The sequence below is a fragment of the Pseudopipra pipra genome, chromosome 28 (assembly GCF_036250125.1).
Source record: "Pseudopipra pipra isolate bDixPip1 chromosome 28, bDixPip1.hap1, whole genome shotgun sequence".
NCBI classification, from domain to species: domain Eukaryota; kingdom Metazoa; phylum Chordata; class Aves; order Passeriformes; family Pipridae; genus Pseudopipra; species Pseudopipra pipra.
Window position 1 is genome coordinate 3,424,967 of NC_087576.1, and position 26,068 is coordinate 3,451,034.

General features: G+C 47.5%; 1 protein-coding gene across 1 annotated transcript in view; it reads right to left on the reverse strand.

Moving 5' to 3' along the window:
- The window catches only part of LRRTM4 (leucine rich repeat transmembrane neuronal 4), a 202,703-nt gene that overhangs the window by 134,899 nt on the left and 41,736 nt on the right, over positions 1–26,068 (reverse strand). The gene's annotated exons all lie outside the window — the stretch shown is intronic.

Consider the following 26,068-nt stretch of genomic DNA (forward strand, 5'->3'; position numbering starts at 1 on the left):
TGAACCAAGAAATCCCTGTGCAGGGATTTGTTGTGCAGCCCATGGAAGTTCTGTAGCACAGCCCAGCCCTTCTCATTGGCCCTGGCAGACAGGCTGGGAGGTGGCACAGAAATTAAAGAATATATATATATATAAAAGAATCTATAATATAATCTAAATTTTAAACTTGGCTCTCACTTTATTCATCCTGACTCCTGAATTAAAAATAAACCCCAGATATTATACAGCATGTGAAATTGGATCCTAGGCCTAGAAATTCCAGGTGTTGCCTGTTTCAGGGTTGCTCCAAATGCAAAGCACTGTCTGGGAGTGTCCTTGTGCTCCAAGGTCAAACCAGTGCCTCCTGTGGTGCCTGAGCACCCAGGGGAACAAATGTCTCCTCAATCTGACCGACTTCATCTGCTCCTCCAAACCTGTGGGGTTTTTATCCTGCTTGTACATCATTACCCCTCTTCCTAACAAACCCTGCCCCTTCCCGTGTTTCCTGAATTCAAGCAAATCCAATCTGAAAGCAAGATGTTTTTCGTTTTGATCGAAACTTTCAGCAGAGGAAAAATATTTTCCATTTCTTCCCACCTCCTTTCGTTCTCTGATAGGCCCTAATCAACATTACACAAACTCCTTTGAAAAGCCAAAGTGGAATTATAAGATTTAAAATACTCAGGTCCCCTTTGCTTTCAGGAGTCATCACCCAGAAAATACTTTTCTCTTTGGAAAATCCGGTGCCTAATGACTAAAAATTATCTTCCCTTTCTGCTGTTTGGCTCTTTAAAGCTCAGGTTTTTCTGTCCTTCTGCTTCTCCCTTTCAAGACTTTGCAAAATTGCATCTATTTTCCATTATTGTCCCCTGACTCTTTCAGTTCCCTGCACCAGAACACACATGGATTTGTATCCATGAAAAGGAAATGGGATTTCCCAGATCTGCTCATGACTCCTTAAAGGAAGGACTCTTCCTTCTATCCCAGAGTGTTGGTTGTAGCTCCACAGCCCAGATCCAACCAGGGGCCAGGAACTCACCTGAACTGGGGCCAAAATTAGCCAAAAGTCACTGGATTGGTTGAAAGAGAAACAAGAAGCCCCAATTCCCATGGGGAATTTCTGCCATGAATTGAGCTGAACAATCTGTGCTACAGCCCAAAAATAGTTGTGGGGGTTTGCCCTGGGGACAAGGGGACAGTGGGATCAGAAGAATGTTTTGCTGTCAGGAAGGGACAGATTGAGTTCTAAAATCCCCAAAGCAGGGCATGGGCACGGCTGGAAATGCTGGACAGGAGCTGCTGAAATAATTCAATCATCTCCTATGGCTAAAAAAAACCCTAAATAATTATTTAATTGTAACTGAATTTCTTCTACACAGAAGCAATGGCTTGGGTTTACCAAGCTAATGATACCAACAAAACAAGGCTGGTAAGAAATGTAAGGGTGTTAACTTGCTTTTGATGTGCCACTTATCAGCAAAGGCTTCAAAATACACAATTATGGGCCCAGTTTGAAGAGCAGTGAGTTCCTGTTTCTGTATCTAAAGCCAGTGATAAAAAGCAGTCACAGTGTTTGTGGGTTCTATAAATTCTGGTTGCTTATTTCCAAGGCAAATATTCCAAGTACCCCTGGGAATGCTCTCTGCAAATCTGCCCCCTGGTACAACCTGGCAAAGCTCAATATTCCCAGTCCCTGGGTGGATTCCCTGCCCAGAAAGAGCCATAAAAGCTGTTGAGCCTTTCCACCTGCCTGGAAGTCCCTGAGCTGCTTCTCAAAATAAGATGGTTTCACCCTAAACAAATAAAGACGCTGGTCAGACAAGTAATATTCTCTGTACTTCAGCTGGTTATGCTGCAAGTGCTTTTAATTTGATTTTAAAATTCGATTTAAAAATTTGATTTAAAAATTTGATTTTAAAAAAATTGGATTTCAAAACTGTGCTTCAGGAAGTCTCCCAATGGAGGAGAACCTCCAAACTCTGTGCCAAGCTCCACCTCCTGGCTGTGGAGCTCAGTCCCCCCCACCAGCAGCTCCTGAGCGATGCAATAAATGAGAAATCATCAAGGATTTCATTCTCCTGCCCTTCCTTCCCACCTCCTCAGTGCGTCCCCAGCTCCTGGAAGATCCTCTCAGCTGGGTGTGGAGTTTGTAAATCCTCCAGGGAAAGCCTGAGGGAGCTGAATTTCCTCTCTGGGCCTTCTGACAACATTAAAGAGAAGAGGAAATTTTAAACCGTCTTAATTTAATTTCAATTTTGCATTTAATTTTAAATTATCGTGGGTTTTTAAGATAATTCTCCCAGCTGGTTCTCTCCCAGCTTTCAGGTGCTCCCAGTAATTCCAGACTCCACAGAACCCATCCCAGAGCATTCCACTGCCCCGGGAAGGTTTCATTCCTGCCAGAGGTAAAACCAACGTCTTGCACCCAAGTTTCAAATGGAATTTTGAAGGGAACCACTCAAATTCAGCAGTGAATTGTGCAATTCAGCCTTGGATACCTCGTTATTCACTTTGTTAATCTCGTGGCCTCTTCCTGGTGGGAATTCTTCCCTTGCCTTGCTTTGTTTTCTGTTACTGAGCCACTAAATTGTTGTGCTCTAAAGCCTTCCCAGGGTGAGGATCCCGAGCCAAAGGGACGTGTGGGGACAGCTCAAGGAAGGAAAATGTTCTGGGTGAGGGGAGGCCTCTTAAATACAGGTTTTTCCCCCAAAATAATCCCATTTATTCAGAGCAGCACTTCCCTGATGTCTGTAAAAAGCCATTCTAAGTCCCCTGTTCTGTGCTTTGCTCATGTGATTGTTTTTTGGCGGTGACCAAAAATCAGTGTTCTGTGCACTAAGAGTTAGAGAGGATTCTCAAGACTCCTGCAATTATATTGCAGGAGAATATAATATTATTTATAAATTATTATTCATATATTATTATACCTCCTCCTTCTTATTCACACACTTTCTTTTGCCACACTCTGTGCTGGCCTTCAAAGCTCCATAATACCCCCCCTGATCATTTTTCTGCTTCCACAGGGCTGTCAAATACCCCCAAAATGATAATAAATATCAAATATCACGGCTGTCAAATATCCCCACTGTTAAAACTTCCATGGGAAAATCAGCCAAGGAATCTAATACCAAAAGTCAGGGAGGCATCTTGAAAATCATCTGCATTTTGAAGGAATAATTAATAAAGAATGGCAAAAATAACTAATAAAGGATTATTATTCATTGGCAGTGTTGGGAAATGTATCATTCCACTTATAAATCAGATATTAGTATTTACTTGTTCTTGTAATACAGGGAGGAAAAGGAACATTCATTGAAACAAATACAAACGGTAGAAAATGTAATTTTCGTTTATTATTTATAAATAATACTCATGTCTAAAGAGCACAAGCTCATGGATCATGAGGCAAATTTCTAATAGAGGAGAATTTTTTTCTCCTGAGAGTTTTAATCTAAAAAGAATCAGAGGAACCCTGATTTGAGAGGGGTTTTTTCTGGGCACATAGGACAGATCAGCAGCAGAGTTGGGTGCAGAGATCCCCCTTCTCTTGCACCAGCCACTGGATTTCCTCAGTGCTTGGAATTCCTCTTTATTTCTAAGCCCTGAAAACATACACATCTTGTTTCACCAGCAGAAACCACAACAGGCTTCCCACATCTGTGTAGGATCCTGGGATGTTCCTGCCATGCAAACGACAAACAATAAGCAGGGCAAATCTAAATTCTGGAATGTGGCACCTCCAGCTTCTCAGCCTTTGTTCTGGAAAGGATGGGAAAAATGGGAAGAAGCCAAAAGTGGGCAAGGGCAGTGTTTGGGAAAAGCAAAGTGAAACATTAGTGGACTGAGTTTGCCATCCCTGCTGATATTAAAGTTCCTGATGGGGAGCCTGGACTGGCTCCCACAGGCTGTGGGCTGAGCAAGAGCAGCTGAGATTTGGCTGCAGAGCTGCAGCTGTGGCCTCACTCAGGATTTCCCTGGGCTCCTTTTACCATTCTGGAGCTCGTGTGGCTCCAATGCCTTCTCTCCCCCACCCCAATCCCAGCTGGTTCCTCTCAGGCAGCACAAGGAGCCTCTCAGGGCCCGGGGAGATGATCCAGGCATGGGGAGAGCAAGGGAAGGGCACAGGGAGGGCACAGCTCAGTGACCTGGGACAGCTGGAGCAGGGGTGACACAGCACAGCTGGATCAGGGGTGACACAGCACAGCTGGGTTTAGGGGTGACACAGCACAGCTGGATCAGGGGTGACACAGCACAGCTGGGTTTAGGCCTGATACAGCACATCTGGGTTTAAGCCTGACCCAGCACATCTGGCTATAAGTTTTGATGCAGCACATCTGGATTCAGGCTGACCCAGCACATCTGGTTCTAGGCCTGGCCCAGCACACCTGGTTCTAGGCCTGACCCAGCACATTTGGGTTTAGACCTGACCCAACACATTTGGGTTTAGGCCTGACCCAGCACACCTGGCTTTGGAGCTCCAGGAGTGGATGGAAAGCCCAGTGCCCACGGGACACAATGTTTGGGTGGAACTCAGTCGTGTGAGGGCAACTCGATCCCAAACCCCTGCTACTGAACCCCCCCAGTATTCCAGGCTTTCTGCTGGATCAGATACTGTTTGTCCTCCCCACTCCAAGCTGAGGCCAGGCTGGGCACTGCCTGCCCTCCCACAGCCAGCTGGCAAGGCTGGGGACATTCCTAAGCTTTCTCTCCAGCCTGGCAGAGCTGTGATCCTTTCCAGGACATTCCTAAGCTTTTTCTCCAGCCTGGCAGAGCTGTGATCCTTTCCATGTGCTCCAGATAAATCAGTCCTGCTGGGGGTGCACAGGGAAGGGTAAATGCCTGCAAACCTCCACACTGGCCCTGGAGACCTGAAACGTGGAATAACCTCCCTAATTTCCTCAGCTTCATTTATGCACTGCCCTGGAGTGGAAAAGGAAATATTCCAAGTATTGTTGTTACAACACAACTGGGATCATGAGCTTGATAAAGCTGTTCTGTCCAGGGTTAGAATCCCAGAATGGGTTGGGACCTTAAAGCTCATCCAGTTCCACCCCCTGCCATGGGCAGGGACACCTTCCCCTAGAACACGTCCATGACTTTACCACCAGTCCAGGCTTTCTTGATTCTACAGTTTGGATCTTTAAGGAAGTTCCTGGTGTGACTTCCCACATCTCTTGAAGCCCAAAAGAAAATCCCTATGGTTTGAAGATGATCAAAGTTGGCCATCAAGACTATTCCCCATTCCCACAGGCCCAGCTGCAGCCCCACAACCCAAAAAGCAGATTATTACAGGTTGTTTACGTCCACCATGGATAATCCAGATCTACTATTCATTAAACAAACCAAGAAAAAAGAGAAAAAGAAAAAAAAAATATACAGAATTTTTAAAAATTAAAGAGCTTCTGATGAAACAATTCAGAAATGGATTCTCAGGACATGCAAGAAGGTAAAATCCTTCATCTTCCACCAAATTCTTTTCTAATTTATGTCAGAACTGGAAAGTCTGGCGGCTGCAGGGACTCAGAACTGCAAAGCTTCAAAAACACCCACGGCAGAGAACCAGGAGAAACAAAGGAGAGAAACAGAAAATCTTCCAGTCACTAAAATCCCCTGCTGATCCAGAGCTTCCCAGAGCACTGGGCCATTCCATGGGAAATCACCCCTCTCCGGCCAAATGAATCTATCAAACATACCAAAAAAGGGAGGGAAAGGTTTCCTTTTCTCTGTTAAAACTCATTACCCTAATTTTTATTTATCTTGCTCTTTTAGTAAGAGGAGGCAAATACTCCAGCCCCTGTGACATTTACATCAGGAATTTTGTTAGAATTAGCATTATAACATCCTCCTGTAAGTCTTTTCAGGAAGGAGGGGGCAGGGGAATGACCTGTAACTCTGCAAATAAACAGAAATAATGCCAATTTTACAGTTTAATTGGTTCATCTCTCTCCTATTGCTGCACAAAGGAACTCTGTGACATTATCACCTTTATAAATAGAGAAATGAAACATTGCACCTGAGGAGCTGGAGGTAGAACCAAGTTTTCCAAGTCTGAGTGTCTGCTGTGTTCAATTCCTGCTCCACTCAGACAAATCCTCAGAGAAAATCGAGTTACTCCCTCTGTAAAACGTGGTGTTATTTCCCCATCATCCCCCAGGTGCTCAAATGCTGCAATCTGGAGTGTTACAGAGATATTTGCATTTCATCCCAGCTCTGCCTGGCTGCAATTTCCCCCAACTCCCATCACCTGAGCAAAGAAATGATGGATCTCACCTGGAAACATCGGGCAGAAAAGAATGGGAACGACTTTCCAACATTCCAGCAGGAGCTCAGAGGAGCTGCCTGAGGAAGGCAAGTGCTACAAGGTGTGAAAATCCTACAAAAGCAAAACCCTTCCTACATTTCCAGCACCTTCTTCTGCCCCTGGCCCAGCCCTGTCTGGAACCAGGGGCACAGTTTGGCTCCAGGAAATTGGGTTTTGTTGTCCCCTGGCTTGACCTGCAGCACTAAAACACTGTTCAGTGGCTGTTTGAGTGTCCTCATCCTCACCCCAGATACATTAATCAAATTAATTTTGCTCACTTTTGTTCATTTTTCTCCATCTTGCTCCCCAAATTAAGTATTTTTAATGGTAGTATTAAATTGGTATTCATCATTATTATTACATTATTTTCAGCATTAAATCAATATTTTTATTATTTTATGAACATTTCTTCCCTTGTTTCTCTACTATCTCTTGCATTTTGGTAAGGTGTTACCCCCAAAATCCTGACCAAAGTGGACCTTCCTGTCCTAACTCTCTCTGCATTTTCCTCTTGAAGCTTCTCCTGCTGTTTCTCTGCTCTGCTGCAATAATCCCACCCCCATTTCTCATTCCCAGTAGGATTCCCTGTATCATATTCTGTTCAAATCCCATCACTGCTCCATCACCAACAAACCCATGGGTTACTCCTGGCCTTCAACACAGGTCTAAGATTTCACATGACCCCAAATCCTGTTTGGAGGAGGAAGGACTTCCCTCAGCTGGCACCTCCAAACTCAGGATTCCCCAAAGGAATCTCAGGCTCTCAAAAGACTCCACAAAACTGTGCTGGGTGAGAAGCACTTGGAACTCCCCAGCAGAAAGGTGCTGGGAGTATTCTTCCACTCCTGGCTCCTTGGAGAAGCTGATTATGTGATGCTAATACCTCACAAAGAATCTTCACCCCCAAAAGCTTCTCCTCTCCCTGCCAGCAGAAACTGCAAAGTAAAGCATTTCATTTTGACACTAATAACATTCCTCTATTATGGCTTTAAAGGAGAAATCCCAATCTGTTTAGCACTTTCTGCATTTCATCCTCCCATCACTCCTCTGGTTCTAATTTGCGAAGAGGAAAAGAAAAAAAATTCCGTGGAGTCACCTTGAGAACATATTTGAAATATAGGAGGGTGCAAATTAGAGTGAGTGATGAGAGGCTGAGGTGCTGGGATGTGTCAGGTACCCAGTGATGTCCATGGAATCAATCAGCAATCAAGGAAGATTAAATTATTGCTGGGTGAAGTGTCTTTGTTCTGTTTATCTTGCTGAGGATCAGACCTGACGTTCTTTTGATACTGTACTTAACCTTCCCTCGAGACTTGAACCTGCTGCAAGTTATTTGCCGAGGCCTCATCACAGAGGGTTGAACAATAATCAGAATTTCCTGATGGAGAACCACATTGCTGGTGAGATTTCTTGCAGGCCAGATGGCTGGGGATGCCAGACAGAGCCCAGCACTGACTGCAATGAAGAGGAATTCCAAAATTTCCCTCACCAACCCAGCCCAGAGGAGAGGGATGGCTGTGACAGTTCCTCTGTGAGCTCAGTCACCCCTACAACACCTTGTAAACTGCAAATGCAATTAGTGTTCTGCATGACCCCCATCACTGACAGCGAGGGCTGCTGGGGCAGGTGATTTGGCAACCACAGCCTTTTCCCAAGGAATGGGGGCTGCAGGAGTTTGCATTTGCAGGAAGGATCAGGCACAGGTCAGGACTGGGAGAGCCTGTGGATGGGGCTGGGATGGGGAGGTCAGGACACCTCCAGCCCTCCTTGGGCCCAGGCCAAGCCCTGGCTGACCCAGCTGCTGGCACCGAGCTCATCCCTGGGACCTGTGCTGCCATCAGTGATGGCACTGCATTTGTTAAACCTGTGAGCTTATTAAAGCAATAAAGTGCCTTAATAAGGCCTGGGCTTGAGGTTCAGGCTCCCAGGGAAGGAGCAGATGGGTCTGTGAATCATTCTGCTCCTCCCTGACGGGGGGATGGGGCTCTGAGCCCCCACTGCTCCTCCCAGCTCTGTTCCTGGGCTCCCCACCACCAACCACCTGCTAAGCCAGGCTTTTGGGGAAGCTGCTGTCAATAACATTGTCAGGACTGCAGAAATATGAGGAGGAGAGAGAAAGGGAGAGTGCTTTATTCATGCATGGGATCATTGATGGCTTGGGTTGGAAGGGACTTAAATCCCATCCAGTCCCACCCTGCCATGGGCAGGAACACATCCCACTAGCCCAGGTTGCTCCAACCTGGCCTTGGACACTTCCAGAGATCCAAGAGCAGCCACAGCTTCTCTGGGAATTCCATCCCAGCCCCTCCCCACACTCCCAGGGGAGAGTTTCTTCTATGAAAAAGGACCCTTCCCTTACACAGGGACTCCCACTCCCCAGTTATTTCATCCCAAACCACAACACAGGACACAGAGGCTGGGAGCATCCCAAATTCCAGCAGGAGCTGATGGACCTGCAGGAGCTCCAGAAACCACAGAAATCCCACATTTCCCTTTTTCCTGAGGCACTCCCTGGAGCTTCTGGGTGAAAGGAGCCCCCTGGGACAGGTCAAGGTGTTTCCAACCTCTCTTATCCCACATCCTGCTGCACAGGGACATTCCAAACCTTCCATCCTCTTCTGCTCCCTCCTTTCCCTCTCCAGCCCTCCCCATCCCAGCCTGGTGTTCCCAGCAGGACACAGCCCAGCCCTGGCAGCTTCCAAGTGCCCCAGGTGACCCCGTGGAGCACAAGCTGCTGCAGAGGCTCTGGCTCCACATCCCCTTTGTTTTTAGGGCTGAAAAGAGGATTGCTGGGACTTTAACCTCATTGTCTGGGCAACCTCTGCCAGTGAGCAAAAAATTTTCTCACCTCAAAAAAACCCAATTACACCCTCTGAGTAAAAAGTTTGTTCCAAATGTGTGTCAGATGTGTCTGTCCCTGCAGTGGAACTTCCCTGGAGGCCCCCTGAGCATCAAGGTTGGTGAAACACCTGCATTTCTGGGGCCCTGCCCCCAGGTCCCCAGGGTGAGATTCCAAAGGTCTCTTCCCTTTGGCACTAAGCTCCTTTGCCATTTGGAACAGTCACCTCTCCCAGCCTTTGCTGCTGCTCCCATGGGAAGTTTGTTTTCATTCCTAAGGCACATGAGCTTCCTGCTCCATGGAATTCCATTTACTGCAGACTTGGAGAGTCCACAGCAACAAACCCCCCCAAAGTACTGCAGCACAAAACCCAGGTGATGACAGGTTTGTATGTCCAGGGATAAAACCAAGTGAGTTCAGCCCTCAGTTCTGCTGCCACATCAGGATCCTCATCCCAAATGTTTGCTTTATCCAACAGAAATCATCTTGAAGCAATAGAAACAACACATGACCTATTAATTAAACACTCACAGGCTGGTCATTTGCTAAGAAAAGAGATTTCTAGTGAACATTTTGCCTCTCTGCTCTCAGGTTGCTGTTGCAGTGGGTTTCAGCCAGGATTGTCCGTGTCCTCCTACAAGGGAAGATGTTCTTAACTCTGAATTCATAGAATCCTAGAATCACAGAATCAGAGAATCAGCTGGGTTGGAAGGGACCTCCGAGATCATCCAGTCCAACCCTTGATCCAACCCCGCCGTGGTTCCCAGCCCATGGCACTGATGCCACATCCAGTCTCACCTTAAAAACCTCCAGGGATGGAGAATCCACCCCTTCCCTGGGCAGCCCATTCCAATGGCTGAGCACCCTCTCTGCAAAGAAATTCTTCCCAATCTCCAACCTACCCCTCCCCTGGCACAGCTGCAGACCCAGCCCTCTTGTCTTGCTGATGGTTGCCTGGGAAAAGAGACCAACCCCCCCCGGCTCCCCCCTCCTGTCAGGGAGTTGCAGAGAGTGAGGAGGTCTCCCCTGAGCCTCCTCCTCTCCAGGCTGAACAGCCCCAGCTCCCTCAGCCTCTCCTCCCAGCACTTGTGCTCCAGTCCCTTCCCCAGCCTTGTTGCTCTTCTCTGGACCTGCTCCAGCCCCTCCATGTCCTTCCTGAGCTGAGGGCCCAGAACTGGACACAGCACTCCAGGGGTGGCCTCACCAGCGCTGAGTCCAGGGGCAGAATCACTTCCCTGGCCCTGTTGGCCACACTGTTCCTGATAATTGCTGCCGTTTTTTTCTCTTCCAGGCCAATTTCTACTTCCATGAGACAGAAAGGAAGCCAAGAGGAACGTGGGGCTCCACAGCAACCCCTGTCCCTCAGAGGGAACCCTTTTTCTTTCCCTGTGCCTTGGGTCAGGCACAGCCCCATTCCTGTGGTGACCCTTGAGCTGCCCCACGTGGGACAACCCCAGCTGGAGTGACACAACCCCAGACTGGGAACCAGCAAACACCTTCGGGTTCTGCCTCTCCATCAGCTGAGGGATGAGCTCTCTCATTTCCCCACCCCACACAATGCAAAGAGCTTCCTGCAAACCCATTGCCTGGCTGGGGAGGCACCAGAGAACATGGGATGGCTTTCAGCAAAGCACTCAGGCACAGGGCCTTTCATTAAAACACTTCCAAGATGAAAAAGTATTTTCATTATTAGGCATCGAGGTATCTCGTAAAAGTTACAATAACACTGGAATCTGCACTTAAAAAGAAGCAAATTAACAAAGGGCTGCGAAAATCAGAGTTGTTCTAAGTGAGGAGCTCTGCAGGACCCAGGGAAAGGCTCAGGCTGAAAACATTGTGTGGTTCTTCCCTTTTCAGTCGGAGTTGGTGATTTCTAACACCACATTATGTCAACAGACAAAGATCTAGAGGGGATTGGGTTTGTTTTTAATGAAATTTAGTGAAGCAAAGGGCAAGTTTTCCTGGAATGCCTCCCCTGCCCTGCCAGCTCCCAAACCAAATGAATGAAGATGTGATTGTCCAAACCCAGAGAGCACCAGCGACGTTCCAGGGCATCCCAGCAACCTGCTGTGGCCAGAAGGGATCAGCCCAGAGCTGCTGATTTCCTTCAGGGGGAATTCTGGGAAGTTCTGCTGCTCCTGCCCCCCCAGAGCAGCCAGGGGGCAGGGGGGGCTCCTTAAATTGTCTAATCGATGTGTTAATGGGTCGTGGCAGAGCATTGGAATGTTCCTGCTCTTTCCAAGCCTCCGTTTGGGTAAAAAGCTGCCTGTTAAGGCTGTCACCCTTCACTGGCATTACCTCCTGCTCCCCTTTGTTACCCCGAGGTTGTTCCTCTGTCCCTGTTGTTTGTACACTGGATGGGGGCAGTGACCAGATGCAGTCATTTCAGTCGAGTATTTCTGCAGAGACACACAGATTTGGCCATTTGGAGCTTTTTGGGCCAGGGCCATCTCTTTGATCTCTGTTTCTACATCTTCTCCCACCCTGGGCTCACAATCAGGTGCCTCCATAAGTGTCACCATCATCATCACAATTATGAAAAGGGAACAACAAACTGGTGTGTTCCCAAACAGAGCAGGAGCTGCTGTACAAAGACAGTGTTTTCCAGCAGCAACACCCTATTTCTTCCATGTTTTCTCTCTCCAATGGACCTCTCTAATTGCCTCCATTTCCATGGTAACTGAAGGCATCACAGTCTGCACAGCACTTCTCCCAGCACTGCAGAGCACCATGATCCTGGGGGTAGATGCTCAGGTTACTGGTTCCCACTCCAAATCCTGTCCCCTGGAATTCACCCTCTTGTCCTCCCTGCTGACAGGATTAAACCCAGTGCCCACATGGCTCCTGCAAAGAGATTTTTTTCCCACCTGCTTTAAGGTCAGTAACTGGGGTGAATACCCAGAGGTTCCAGAATATTCATCCCATCTGGACTGAAGTCCAGCTCAGGAGAATCCTCTCTTCCACCTGCAGCCCCTGGGTGGAAGGTGAGAGCACATCTGGTCACCTGCATTCCACTCACAGGTTGGGTTTCTGTGCACAAACAGTCCCAGCAAGGTGAGATTAGATCTCATTTTCCCTTCCCACCCCTCTACCCCTGTCCCTCTGTATCCCAAGATGTCCTGACTGAGGCACAGGAGCATTTCTGCCACGCCAGCCTTTCCAGCTCAACCCGAGCCTGGCAGGAATGGGAAATGACTAATGAACCCTCCTCCAAAACAGTCTCTCATTAAGAGTGTGTCCTCATTAAAAGGGGCAAATTTACCATAAACAATTGCATCCCTTCTGCACAGCCCTGAGCAGCAGCTGAGCACAACACACGACGTTCCCCCCCTGCTTCCCAGCAGGAATTTTAACTGAACAAACTCTGAGCTTTGGGGAGGGAGAGCCATAAAAACAGGCTCAGCTCAGCCCTCCTTTGGTGTGAGCAGCAAAACCCCCCAAACATCTGTTGTGACACACAGGAACCCTCTTGGATACTCAGGTGCTTCTGGAAATTCCGTGTGATGGGAATATCTGAGCAGGATCAATACATGGAGCAGGCAGCTTCCAGGCACAGTTTTAAGGTGGGTTTTATTGAAGGCCCCAGCAGCAGCAGCAAGTCCTGCCCTGCTCTGTGAGGCCCCACAGAAGGAGTGGGATGTGCAGGTGAGTGATGCTGGGTCAGAGCTGGAACCTCACCTGGAGGGGCCTTTGGGGGGAAATTCCTTTATTGCACATGAACAGAACAAGGCTCTCAATTGCATTGACTCTTTAAAGAGAAATCAGACTTTAGAGTCGAGCTTATCCCAGTTACTCCAAGGTTATAACCCATCTTAAATGGAGACTCCTAAATTAACACTTTCTCCCCTTTACAAACCACAGCACCAGGAAAGGGCTTTTCTATTTTCAAGAGTCAGGGTCAAAGATTTCTCCTCCCACTCAGACATTTGCAAATAAGTCATTTGCTGGACAATGGACACGTAATGAGAACATCCCAAACCAGATGATTGGAGGGAACCTGGACCTGCTGAAAAGCCACAGAAGTTTCAAAGGCCAATTTACAGCAGAATTATTTAAATCAGACTAATAACACTCAGCTCTGCCCAAAGAGTGTGTAGGGAAGACAATCTGACAACTATCACTTAATGCAAGCTCAAAAGTCACCCTCCCTTATTATTTTTTTGTCTGTTTGTTTGTCTTATTTGGGGTTTTCTCTTCCCAGATTTAAAAAAAAATAAAAATAAGTCAATTAATATAAATATTTAAAGCCTTTAATTAAAAATCATAAAAGCATTTCCCTCTTGCTGCCTGTATGTGTATCTCCCTCTCCAAATACAGGTTTTTCTTCTACACTTCTATTGACCTGGAAGATGCAGGACATGCACCAGCAAAATGTATCAGGATCTGATTGTTTTATGGGGTTTTTTCCATCTCTTTACAAACCTTTTTTGAGGATTAGGAATGTAAATGCAAGGTGGGGGGAAAGGGCAGACAGCAGAAAAATCTCCCCTGCTTTTCTCGGTATTTTAATTTCCTGCCTGGCTGCAATTCCAAATCCCCACCAACAGGGACCCTCTGGGCTCCAGGACACACTTCCAGGAGTTCTCGTTCTCTTGGAGACCTCGAGTGTCCAACTAAAACCAACAACAGCAGGTGAATGTGGACATTTAACACCCAAAGCACGAGCTGGGCTGGGCTGGCACCATCCAAACAGCTGCCAACAGGTACCTGTCAAACTCAGAGCTGTACTCAGGATAATCCATTTCCTCGCAAAAATCCATCTAGAAATGAGAAAAATACTTTAAGAAAAAAAAATTACCATGAGAAAAGGCTGCAGAACTGAATTGTGCTGCCTGATGTTAATGAGGGGGCCCTTGGGCAGAAACTTCTCTGGTCTTCTCATTTGTTCTCAGGCACAACGTTGCACAAAAGGAACTCCATTTATTCCTTTTTTTCCTTACTTTGGCTTTAAATGTACATTTTCAGATGCCTACAGCTTCAAGCTGGTTCACTCCCAGCTTCCCCTTTATGTACATTATCTGGTTTCTTTTTCTGCAGTTGCCATAAAAAATATGTGACTCAGAAAAAAAATAAAAATGGATAGATATTATATCACCCTCCAGTACAAAATAATTATAGCATTCCCTACTGAGTGATGGGCTCCCATAAAAGCCTCCCAGCCTGGATATTTAATGACACAGATTTCCATGAGCTTCCCAACAACAGGTGCTGCTGTGTCCATCTCCAACATTGCAGCTCTCCTGCACCCACATTGCCATGGGTTCTCCAGGCCTGGAAGGGTTGGTGAACCTTTTATCCCCAGAGGGATAAAAACATTCAAAGCTCAAGGATGGAGCTCATTGAGCTCCTGGAGTCAGTGGGGCTCCTCACAGGAGCTGCTCACCAGGACCATCAAAACATCTCTCATTGGGTGCCTGAAGACTCTCACATTTTGATTTTCACACAAAATAGAGTAAAACAGGTGCAGGTCAACAGCTTTTACAATCCTGGAATGGTTTGGGTTGGAAGGGACCTTAAAGCTCATCCAGTGCCACCCCTGCCATGGGCAGGGACACCTCCCACTAGCCCAGGTTGATCCAAGCCCCATCCAACCTGGCCTTGGACACTTCCAGGGATCCAAGAGCAGCCACAGCTTCTCTGGGAAATCCATCCCAGCCCCTCCCCACCCTCCCAGGGGAGAATTCCTCCTAGGAAAAAGGACCCTTCCCTTACACAGGGACTCCCACTCCCCAGTTATTTCATCCCAAACCATGACATGCTGTGAGCCAGGACACAGAGGCTGGGAGCATCCCAAACTCCAGCAGGAGCTGATGGACCTGCAGGAGCTCCAGAAACCACAGAAATCCCACATTTCCCTTTTCCTCAGGCACTCCCTGGAGCTGCTGGGTGAAAGGAGACCCCTGGGACAGGCCAAGGTGTCTCCAGCCTCATTTATCCCACATCCTGCTGCACAGCAGCTCCTAAGAAGGGGGGACATTCCAACCTTCCATCCTCTTCTGCTCCCTCATTTCCCTCTCCAGCCCTCCCCATCCCAGCCTGGTGTTCCCAGCAGGACACAGCCCAGCCCTGGCAGCTTCCAAGTGCCCCAGGTGACCCCGTGGAGCACAAGCTGCTGCAGAGGCTCTGGCTCCACATCCCCTTTGTTTTTAGGGCTGAAAAGAGGATTGCTGGGACTTTAACCTCTTTAAAGCAGTCCAGCTTTTCTGGACTTTCTCCCAGTTGTCAGAATCCCACTCCTCTTGCACTTGTCTGAGCAGTGGGTTTTCAGAAAGACAAATAAAACAGGTTTTTAAGCAAGTTTTCTGCATATCTGAATTTTCTCCCCCCAGAAAGCCTTCATTCTTCTTCTCCTCAAAGCTCTGCCAAACTTAGGTGCTATTTCTGGTTGGCAATTAGCAAAAAGAATCAGTCCCAAAAATACTGCCGTTACCAGGCAGCAGGGCTTGGGAAGGGGGAGGGAAAGAAAGGGAAAAAAATAAAAAAAGGCACACATGCTGTAGCCCACTGGCAGATGATATTCCTTTAGAGCATGAGCAGGGTTGCACATGGCATTAATTTGAGAATCCACCCCTAATTGTGGGCTCCTTTCCCTCGGCACCACAATTCCATCGTGGCTGGTTCCTCATCCCCGGCACATCCAGCTCATGGAGCACCTGCACCTGCCTCCAGCTGCCACCTGGGCTGAGGAAACATCTCCCAAAGTTCAGCTGCCTCTATCCCTGGCTGTGCCTCCTGCTGAGGAGCCCTTGGGGAGATGGGTGGGAATTCCTTCCAGGACGAGCTGGCACTGTCGGACAGAGGCTGAGGCACTTCCTGGGGGAAATCATCATTCTCATCATTCTCATCATTATCATCATTATCATCATTATCATCATTATCACCCCACTTTACGAGTGGGGAAAAGAATATCTGGAGAAACCCAATTACCCACTGGGGTCAGTGGATCAGCCACCCAGGATTCCTGAATCCCAGGCACAGATTTGTGCCAGTGAGAGATGATGCACCCTGCACCCCCTGATCTCATTTACCTCCAATTCCAGGAAACATTGCACGCCACAACTGCCCAGAAAGCTGTGCCTGCCTCCTTGGAGAGCCAGGGAGCCTCTGGGAGCTGGAGTGGAGAGAGGAATGAGGTAATTTGTGTGAGATGCATCCTGGCAGGAGCAGCAGAGGAATTCGGCAGCACTTTCTCTCCCTGACAACTTTGTGTAATTCTTCTGTGTGAGGTTATCCCAGAGGTAAATTGCTTCCCAGTGTAATTCTGGCAACCAGGAATGGAAAAGGAGCCCAGGAGCTGTCTGGCTCCTGCCTCAGTTGCGCCAGAGAAGAGCAGGGATAGATGTTCTACCAACTTCACACGACATTCTTTCAACACCCAAAAACTTCTCCAATTAGTCTTTGCCTCCTCTGACAGTGACCTACTTTAATATCACAAACTGGGACCAAAGTCTGGCACAGCATCCCACGTTCACACCAAATCCTGCAGCATCCAGACAACTCAGGAAGGAATTAAAAACAACCAGTCCCAGCCCCTCTGGAGAATCTCCCAGCTGGGGATCTCCTGTTTTCAGAGGGGTTGATTTATTGTACTTGCAGTACCTGTTTGAATTATTACGTGGCTGGAGAGGGAAGATAAATTATATAAAAAGATAAATAAAGAATATAAATCAACTTCTCTTGAGCAAACACATACAGTGACACCACACAACACCAGAGCAACTCCAGAGGAAAACCACCACAAGATCCTGATATGGAAATAATCCACTCCAGATATATCATAATGCAGAGAGGATCCATGTGGAATCCACTCCGAGCTCCACAATGGGAAAAACTAAGTGCAGAAGGAAGGGGGGGGACAGCAATCCTGTCTCAGCCCCTGCTCCAAGCAAACCAGGCTGCCAGAGGGAAGGCTTGGACTATGGAAGATGCATCATCATCCTCCTCCTCTTGGTGTGCCCAGTGCTGCCAATGCTTTCCAAACTCCCAGTGAGCATCCAGCTGGAATAATCTCCAGGAAGGAACTGGTCCAGGTGTGCACTGCACACTCTCAGGGATGTGCTCTTGGGAAGTGCCCCAGTTAGCAGTGGTTTGGATCCCTAAGTCAGTTTTTCCTGCAGGAATTAATTCCTTGAGGGTGGAGCCCTCAGGGCCATCAGTCCTGGGTTGAAATGGTGGGGATGGTGCATCTGACACAGCTGGGAATGGCAGAGGCAAGGGTAGCAGGACTGGCAGCTGGCAGCTGAACATCCCAGGAAAACAGGGCAGGTGAAGGATGTGCTGCCTTCTCCAGAGCTGGGTGGTTACTTCCTAAAACAAAAATGCAGAGGTGACTCCTTCCTGACCCGAGGGTTTGATCAGCTCCATCCTGGGCTGCCCCAGGGATCTCATCCCACTGCTCTCCCCCAGCCCTGAGCGCCCAGCAAACATTCCAGAGCAAACATTCCAGAGCAAACCCTCTGGCTGCCACTTGCCTGTTGGTGTCCCCTGCCTCCAGTGCCTCTCAAGGTCAATTCAGTCAATCAGGGGAGAGGAAGGAAAAACAGGATAATGACAGTTAGCCAAGCAAGATATTAAATCATTCATGATTAAAGGCTGAGACAAAGGAATGATGGAGAGGGAGCTGATACTGAACCTGCAAAAAACAAGGAAAGGGGGAAAACTCTGATAGGGCACCATGGGGTATGATCAGGAATAAATAATCCTGCATGGAATGGGGGAGAGGAAAGTGATGTGAGGAGACAACAAAGAATTTCCATGGATCAGGAGAGAAGTTTACCAGGACTACTTCTAAAAGTGAGCAGGGAACTGATTTTAGCCTCTTATTCCACACAAATTGAGACACACCCCAGACTGCAGGAACTCCCTGTCAGAGGTTATCACCATGTCACAGCTTATCAGGAGGTCACAGGTTGTCACCAATAACCCCTTTGGTGACTTCTCTGGGTGTTCTCAACACCCCAGAATCCTGCTGTCGATTCAACTCTGCAGCCACAGCCAGAAAAACAGTGGATTTACTGTAGTTTATATGGAAGTGCAAAAGTGAGATGATGCAGGAACGCTCCCAGGACAAACAGTGTCTCTTCTGAACAGATCCCTGCAGAAATGTTTGGGGTGGAGTCCTTTGATTTACCACCTTGGGGGCATAAAGTGCTTTCAGCATAAAAATTCCATCAGGAAAAACAAGACTGTCCCTTCCTATCTGCACAGAGCTCAAGAGACTGAGGCCACATGAGTTGGAAACTCAACCCTACTGCGATCCAAATTAAAATTAAGAGTTATATCAATTAACATTTCAGCTGCTGGGAACCATATGCTGCTGATCTTGTCCTTTAAGTTTCCCGGGTTAGAATTTATCCCTAATTGGTGTGACTGGTAACTGATTTAGCATCACATCTAATCACATCCTGGAGCTCTAAGGAACTCCAGATAGTCTCCAAAGAACTGCTTAAGCAAAGAACTCTCAGAGGTCTCCAAAAGCCTGAGGATGTTGGATAAGATCTGCCCAGAGTTCCCCGTTGGGGCCACAAGAAGAGATCCCTGCAGGCCTTGGGCTTCGGGTCCCAACCCTTGGGATCCTGCTCAGGCCTCCAGCAGTTCATCCAGAGGAATTATTCTCCAACCTGAAATGAAGCTACAAAGCCTTTTTCAGCACCATTAACTAGAATTAGCCCAGCCAAGCCACTGCACATGGACTGCATATATTTTTCCTCCATAAAAAGCAGAGGGTGGGGAGCAGCAGTGCCTGGGATAAGCCATGCAGTGTAATTTTAGTTGTTTTGCTGCAGAAGGGGGAAAAAATGGAATTAATTTAAAGGACGATATTTTAGGCTGCGTTGCTGTGCATGAATCCAAGTGCAGCAAGTTCCTCCAAAAATAAGTCTGTGCAGAAGAAATGAAAAGAACAAAAAAGCAAGGTTGGAGGTGTGGTGGAGTGACTAATGCTCTGTGAGAAGTGAGCAGCCTCCGTGTACATTTATTTGTGTGAGTGTGTTTTAGGCAGCCAACGTTGCAGTTGGGAAACCACTCACTTATGTCTCAAGAACTTTGCTTTAGGTGCTTTACTTACTACGTTTTTATTCCCAGGATTGTGAGGAGTACAAATTATCCCATATCCACCAGTGTTGACCCAGAGCTCCTGCAAACTAAAATATGATCAACAAACCTGGACACAGGGAAGGTTCTCCAGTGGGAGGTGTCCCTGCCCATGGCAGGGGATGGAACTGGATGGACCTTTAAGGTCCCTCCAACTCAAACCTTCTGCAGTTCCACGATTCCATTCTCCACAACTCCAGTTCTGTGAGTTCCAGCCTTGAGATCTCCAGGCACAGGCATGAGGAGTGTGTTACTCCAGGCTCTATAACCTCAGCAAACAGTTCAGGGATTGCCAAAAATCTGTATTTCCACTGGATGTGGGGGATCTCTCCTGCCCCAGAGCAGTGACACCGAGTGTGCCATAAGGGACATTCCAGTGCCTGGCAGAGCTGGGGGGAAATCCTGCCCAAACAAATCCAGGAGAGCACTGCCTTCAGGCTCTTGGCCCATGACTGCCAGGTCTTGGATCCCTAAAAACAACTCCTGGGTTCCCAAAATGGGAACTCAGGAGCACTGAGGCAGGACAGGTGTCAATCCCAAAAGACAGGCACTGTTCATAAGGGAGGGAACACCAGCAGTCCCGGAGCTTTCCAGCCAGTGGAGCTGTTCAATTCTGTCTCCTCACTGTTCAATTCTGTCTCCTCACTGTTCAATTCTGTCTCCTCACTGACTGTCCAAGAAGTTCACAATAAATTTTCCATTACAAGGTTTCAAAACAGTCATTTTCCAGCAGCCTTTGGGATTAAGTTGGCAACTGTCCTTCTTTCAGCCCAGGCACGCTGGTCCTGCTGCCCCCACAGAGATTGTCACCCCACAGACGTGGGAGGGAGCAGAGACAACCCCAGCCCTGCACAAACACAGCAAAGCCAGATTTCTGTCTTCCATCCTTTGGCTTCACACATTATCCCAAGGGAAGAATTGATTTTAACAACCAAACCCCACACACATAAAACTGAGCATTTTAGTGGATAATGAACTGACTGTTCAGCAAACTGGTACCACATCAGTGTTTGCACCAGACAGATCCACTCAGCTCCTCAAGTGAAGCAGGCAGAGGCCAACTCCTCAAATATTCTGCTTGTGTTTCTAGTCCTGAGAGGATAGGAATGGAATTTTGGTCATATCCTGAGTCTTGGACTCTTCTCCACAAAGGAAGAAAAATCCCTGGTCCTTCCCTACAAAGTGCTCTGAGACTCCACACCACAGATAATTATTCCAATCCAATGCTTGGAATCTGCAGATCAAGCCCTTGCCAGCAGCCCCACTTGTTCCCATTGCACAGGGAAGGGGGGTTGGTTTGGTGGAGCCAGGGAGGCCTTTCTGCCTCAGCCTCAGCTCCAGCCCTGACCAGAACAGAGGGTCCAGCCCTGGGGAAATGTCAGTTCAGTGTCTGCTGGGTGTTAAGGTGGTTAATCACTCTGGAAGCATCTATTTCACAGAATTAGGGAATCATGGAATGGTTTGGGTTGGGAGGGACCTTAAAGCCCATCCAGTGCCACCCCTGCCATGGGTAGGGACACCTCCTACTAGCCCAGGTTGCTCCCAGCCCTGTCCAACCTGGCCTTGGACACTTCCAGGGATCCAGGGGCAGCCACAGATTCTCTGGGAATTCCAGCCCAACCCCTCACCACCCTCACAGGGAAGAATTCCTTCCCAGTATCCCATCTAACCTGCCCTCTAGCAGTGGGAAGCCATTCCCACTTGTCCTGTCCCTCCAGGCCCTTTTCCAAAGGGACTTCCTGGCAGGAGGAGAAAACTCTAACAATCAGTGTTCCTAAAAACTCAGAAAACATGGGTTCTTTTCCCTCTTTTTCCTTCCTTAGTGTCTCATGTCATTCCCTCTCCAGACCTAATGAATGTGGGGAGGTCAAGAAGACAAATTTTAGAGAACTGGTGTAATTAATTAATTAATTAATTGCTGTATTTTCCTGCTGCTCAGAGTTGTAACCTGCTCTGTAAATCCACTGAGTTTCCACTTCTGGAAAGTTTCAGCTGTTCCCATTCCTTGTTACACAGACAACCTTGCCCTGCACTCTCCAAATCTAATAATTAATGCTTATTTTATCAGTGACAACAACCCTTGGATCCTATAAGGGAGCCACATTCCAGGGAAGTTCATTGAGTGTGTTGAAGTTGGCCTCACACCGCCCTCCCAGGGAGGAATCCCTTCCCAATATCCCACCCAACCCTGCCCTCTGTGTCCTGTCCCTCCATCCCTTGGAAATGATCTGTCTCCACCTTTCCTGGAGGTTCCCTCAGGTGCAGTTTGGTCACACCCCTGTGTCCCAGTGAAACACGGGCTGGTCTGACCTCCAAAGAGCTGATGGAAAACTTTCCATTTGGCACCAGTTGCCTTCAGAATGACACTTATTCCAGAGACAGAACACTGGCTTTTCCTCTCCTGCTCTGTTTGTGAGTGCTCTGCCCCCAACTCCTGCATTTGCCAGCACAAACCTCCCCAGCTCAGGCCCAGCAGCACCAAGAACACTCCTGTGCTTCAGAGCTCATTGTTTATCCAATATTACATTGCATTGCTCATCGTGGCTCTCAGTTCTCACCAGATCTGAATTTCTTCCAGCAGATATTAAACAATTTTCACAGTAGCCAAGATGGGGAGCTCTGTCTCCCTCTACTACCAGCGACAGCAATGACTTGTGTTCTGATTAAATCCATTTATTGCCGTGGTCGTGTCTGTTCAGAGGGAATCCTGGGTGTGCCGAACAGGCAGAGGAGGAAAGAAGGAAAAGAAATTATAAAAAAAAAAAAAAGGAAGAAAAAATAAATTCAAGAATATTTTCTGTGGAAATATTTTCTCTGGGGTTTCACTGTGGAGTTGCAGTGCCAGGGGTTTCCCTGTGGAATTGAAATTCCAGGGGTTTCACTGTGGAATTGCAGTGCCAGGGGTTTCCCTGGAATTTGGGTGCCATGGGTTTCCCTGTATAAATGAAATTCCAGGGGTTTCAGTGTGGAATTGAAATTCCAGGGGTTTCAGTGTGGAATTGCATTGCCAGGGATTTCCCTGTGGAATTGCAATGCCAGAGCTTTCAGTGTGGAATTGAAATTCCAGGGGTTTCACTCTGGAATTCCAATGTCAGGGATTTCACTGTGGAATTGAAATTCGAGGGTTTTCCCTGTGGAATTCCAATGCCAGGGGTTTCCCTGTGGAATTGCAGTGCAGAGGTTTCCCTATGGATTTGCAGTGCCAGGGATTTCCCTGTGGAATTGAAATTCCAGGGGTTTCACTCTGGAATTCCAATGCCAGGGGTGTCACTGTGGAATTACAGTGCCAGGGCTTTCCCCTGTGGAATTGCAGTGCCAGGAGTTTCACTGGTTCACAGCAGAACTTCAAAAAAATAAAAATTAAATCAAAAATCAGCACAAACCTGTGTCCCAAGTGCCACATCCACGCATTGCCTGAACCCTTCCCGGGATGGGGACTCCCCCACTGCCCTGGGCAGCCTCTTCCAATGCTTTACAACCCTTCCTGGGACAAAATATTTCCTAATATCTCATCTAAACCTCCCCCGGCACAACTTCCCTCTCATCCTGTCACTCGTCCCGGTGGGCTGCAGGTTGTTCTGCAGGAGCCAGGGAGTGGGACAAAGATCAGGGGGAAGCCACATTCCCAGCTGGACACTCTTCTGATACAAGCAAAGTCCTGTTACTACTCAGCCTTGTTCTGCACCCCAAAGTGAACCAATGGTCACTTCTCCCATTTGGGATCTCCTCTGGCACCCAAATGAAGCCTTTGCTTTATGGCAGCATAAACCACATAAACCACATACTGTCATAAACCACCACAACTGCACAGATGCCCTTCTTTTATTCCACACACACCCCCCACTGCACAATTATTGTCCAAAGCCCTTTGATTTCCTGGCAGAGAGGAGGAAGGTTGGGCTCAGTCCCAGCCCAGTGTGGGGTTTTTCTGCCTCTGCCTTGCCCCCCTCCCCTTTGGCACAGTTTGGGTTGGGAGGTTTAATGCAACTGCAGCTCCAGGGGATGGAGAAGGATTTGAGGCCTGTCTCTTCCAGGAGCAGAGATTGAGAGAAGAGTGGGAACCAGCAGATCCTGAGGAAGCAGCCCAGGATCCACGGGAGAGGAGCAGAACTGAGCAGATCCTGTGTCCTGGTGAAGATGATCATTGGAGTGGCTCTTTCTGGTGACCTTGTTTGCAGCTCCTGCATTTCCCTGAGCTTTCTGTTACACTGATTTCTGTCTTCATCTGGGAGTAGTTTGGAATTCCATTTACAGTCCTTGCCCCTCAGTGTTCACTTCCGCTTGTAGCCAAAAACCCTCCCCACTGCCCCAGCTCACAGGGAGCTCGAGAGCTAATCAAGCAAAGCAATTCCCACTTGCTCCAGACAGAGCCAGAGAAACTCCACTCTGGGGGCTGCACAAGGGCAGGAAGCACAGGACAAGCTCAGAATCCTGACTGATGCAGAACACCAGGAGGAAAAGCTGTGCTGTGGGATACAACACTTGTGGGAGCTCACCCAGGCTGGCCTTGGGCACTGCAAGGATTCAGTTATTTTATAATATTTTTAAAAATTATTGTGATTCTCAAATCCCTGGATTAAAGGTGTCGAGGTAGTGTGCAAATATTTCAGAAGATCAGTTGATGGGAGTCATCAGAATCCTGATTAACTCAAAACACGAGGAGGAAAAGCTGTGTTGTGGGACTCATAAGCTCACCCAGGCTGGCCTTGGGCACTGGAAGTATTTAGTTATTTTACAGTACTTTTAAAACTTATTATTATTTTCAAATCCTTGGATTAAAGGTGTCGAGGTAGTGTTCAGATATTTCAGAAGAGGCAGTTGATGGGAGCAATCATCACTGTTATTTTTGTAGGTCAGGTGAGTCTGAGGTCTGAACAGAGGAGTAGTTTGGCACCAGGACTGGCAGAACTTCATTAACCCTCAAATTCTTCCCTTATAACTGAGCTGTTCAATGCTGTGTCATTGATTTAGACCATAATTTATCTCCACATTGTCAATTCAGTCTCAAAACATAACATGAAAAGGAAAGAGAGTGAAGAGAAGGGAGGGGAGAGAGCAGGGGGAAAATGGAACTGAAACTTAGGCCCAGATTGTGCTGCTCCAAGCCAGAGCAGCCAAAGCAGAGCTAGCCCAGAACACATCTGTCCTGCCATGAAATGGGTTAGAAACTGCTCTGGGTTAAAATGTACTGGCTGTTATTCCTTTATCAGACAGCAGGACCTTCCAGACTTCAGCCCTGGTCACTCAGTTTATGTTCTTGAACATCCAAGAGCTGGAAAACCAATCCCCACCAAAACTCTTGACCTCTTTGAACAATAATGCTGAATATCCTCATTAATCACACCCATGTCTTATGAAAACCACATTATTTTTACACCTTGTTGCTCTGGATTTCGAAGCCATCTCACAGTCACGAGTTCCAAAGGATGACTTTATGTTACATAAGCTGAGAAAAACTACACCGAGAAAGCTTTTGTTTTAAATGCTTCATGTCAGCTTCTCAAAAGGCTCCATTATTCTTTGGGCTTTTAAGTGAAATTCAAGTTCCATATAATGCTTTAACTGCCCTCCTTGATGAGCAGAGACTTGGCCTTAATTCAGAGCATCACAAACCACGTGTCAGACGAGGAGCTGACGTCCAGCTTCATGCAAGATCTGGCAGTTTTAAAGCAAATTAGAGCATGAAAAACCTTTGTGCAGCTGCCTGGACTTTCTCCCCTTCCTGTGATATTGTATAAATGATTAATCCCCGTTTCCACATGGAATTTGTTCAATATCACCCAGGCCAGGAGCAGGAGCTGTGGCTGTGCACTGAGCCCAAGTGACAGCCCAAGGTACAGCAAAGCCTCATCTTTTATTTATCCTGCAAAGGAAGGATTTGTGTGCTGGACTGTAAACCAGCAGATTCACTAATTCCAAACACAGCCTGAGCTCCAGTCACACAGAACAGCTCCTGGGGTTTTTTTGGGAAGCCCTGGCTGGTCTTTACCCACATCCCTCTCCTGCTGGTTCCTGTGTACGAGTTCCACCCGGATGATAAAAGATCATTTACAGCCTCCCCTGAAGCGACTAATGGCTCCAGCCCTGACAGGACTGGGAAGAAACAGGATCAATGGAGGAGAAAGAATTACTATAATCAGATTATTTGACCCCAGGCACAACATCTACCCCTGTTTTAAGCCACACACAGCTTTGGTCCCAGCGCCTGCAAGAGGGAGCTGAGTAAAGAGCTACAGGTCATTCATTTACAGAACTCAATGAGGAAAAAAAGAATCTCTATGATGAAGGATTTTGAAGGGGTCACAAAGATCTATGCAATCCCACTGCATGATCATTGCCAGGGAATTATGTCCTCTTTAGGTGCCTCTGAGAAATCACTACTGCAACAATTCCCCGCCTCTCACACTGTCCCTGTGCCACACGAGGGGCACAAAGCCCCTCCCAGCTCAAGTTCTTGTCCCACTCAGCTCCCTCAGCCACCTGTGGAATTCCAGGGAAGCTCTCTGGAGTTCATCTCCAGCCTAAGAACTTCCATTTCTCCACAGAACACAATGGTAAACCCACAACCTGCCTACACCTGCACTTTAAAAAGCTCCCCCAGCAATACTGCCACTGCTCTTCTGCATATTAGATTTATAATATATATTATAATATACAGGATTGCATCTCTACATGATATATATAATTGTATATATATAATATATATATAAATTTGTATATATATATATAGGCTAAATGCAAAGAATAGGTCCAGTGCATCCTGTCTGTGAAGGCAACCACTCCCAGAAACCTCACTGGGTATTTCCCCCTGGATACCTCTGTTAGTGGATTCCAGAACAAAGCTTCCTGTGAACCCT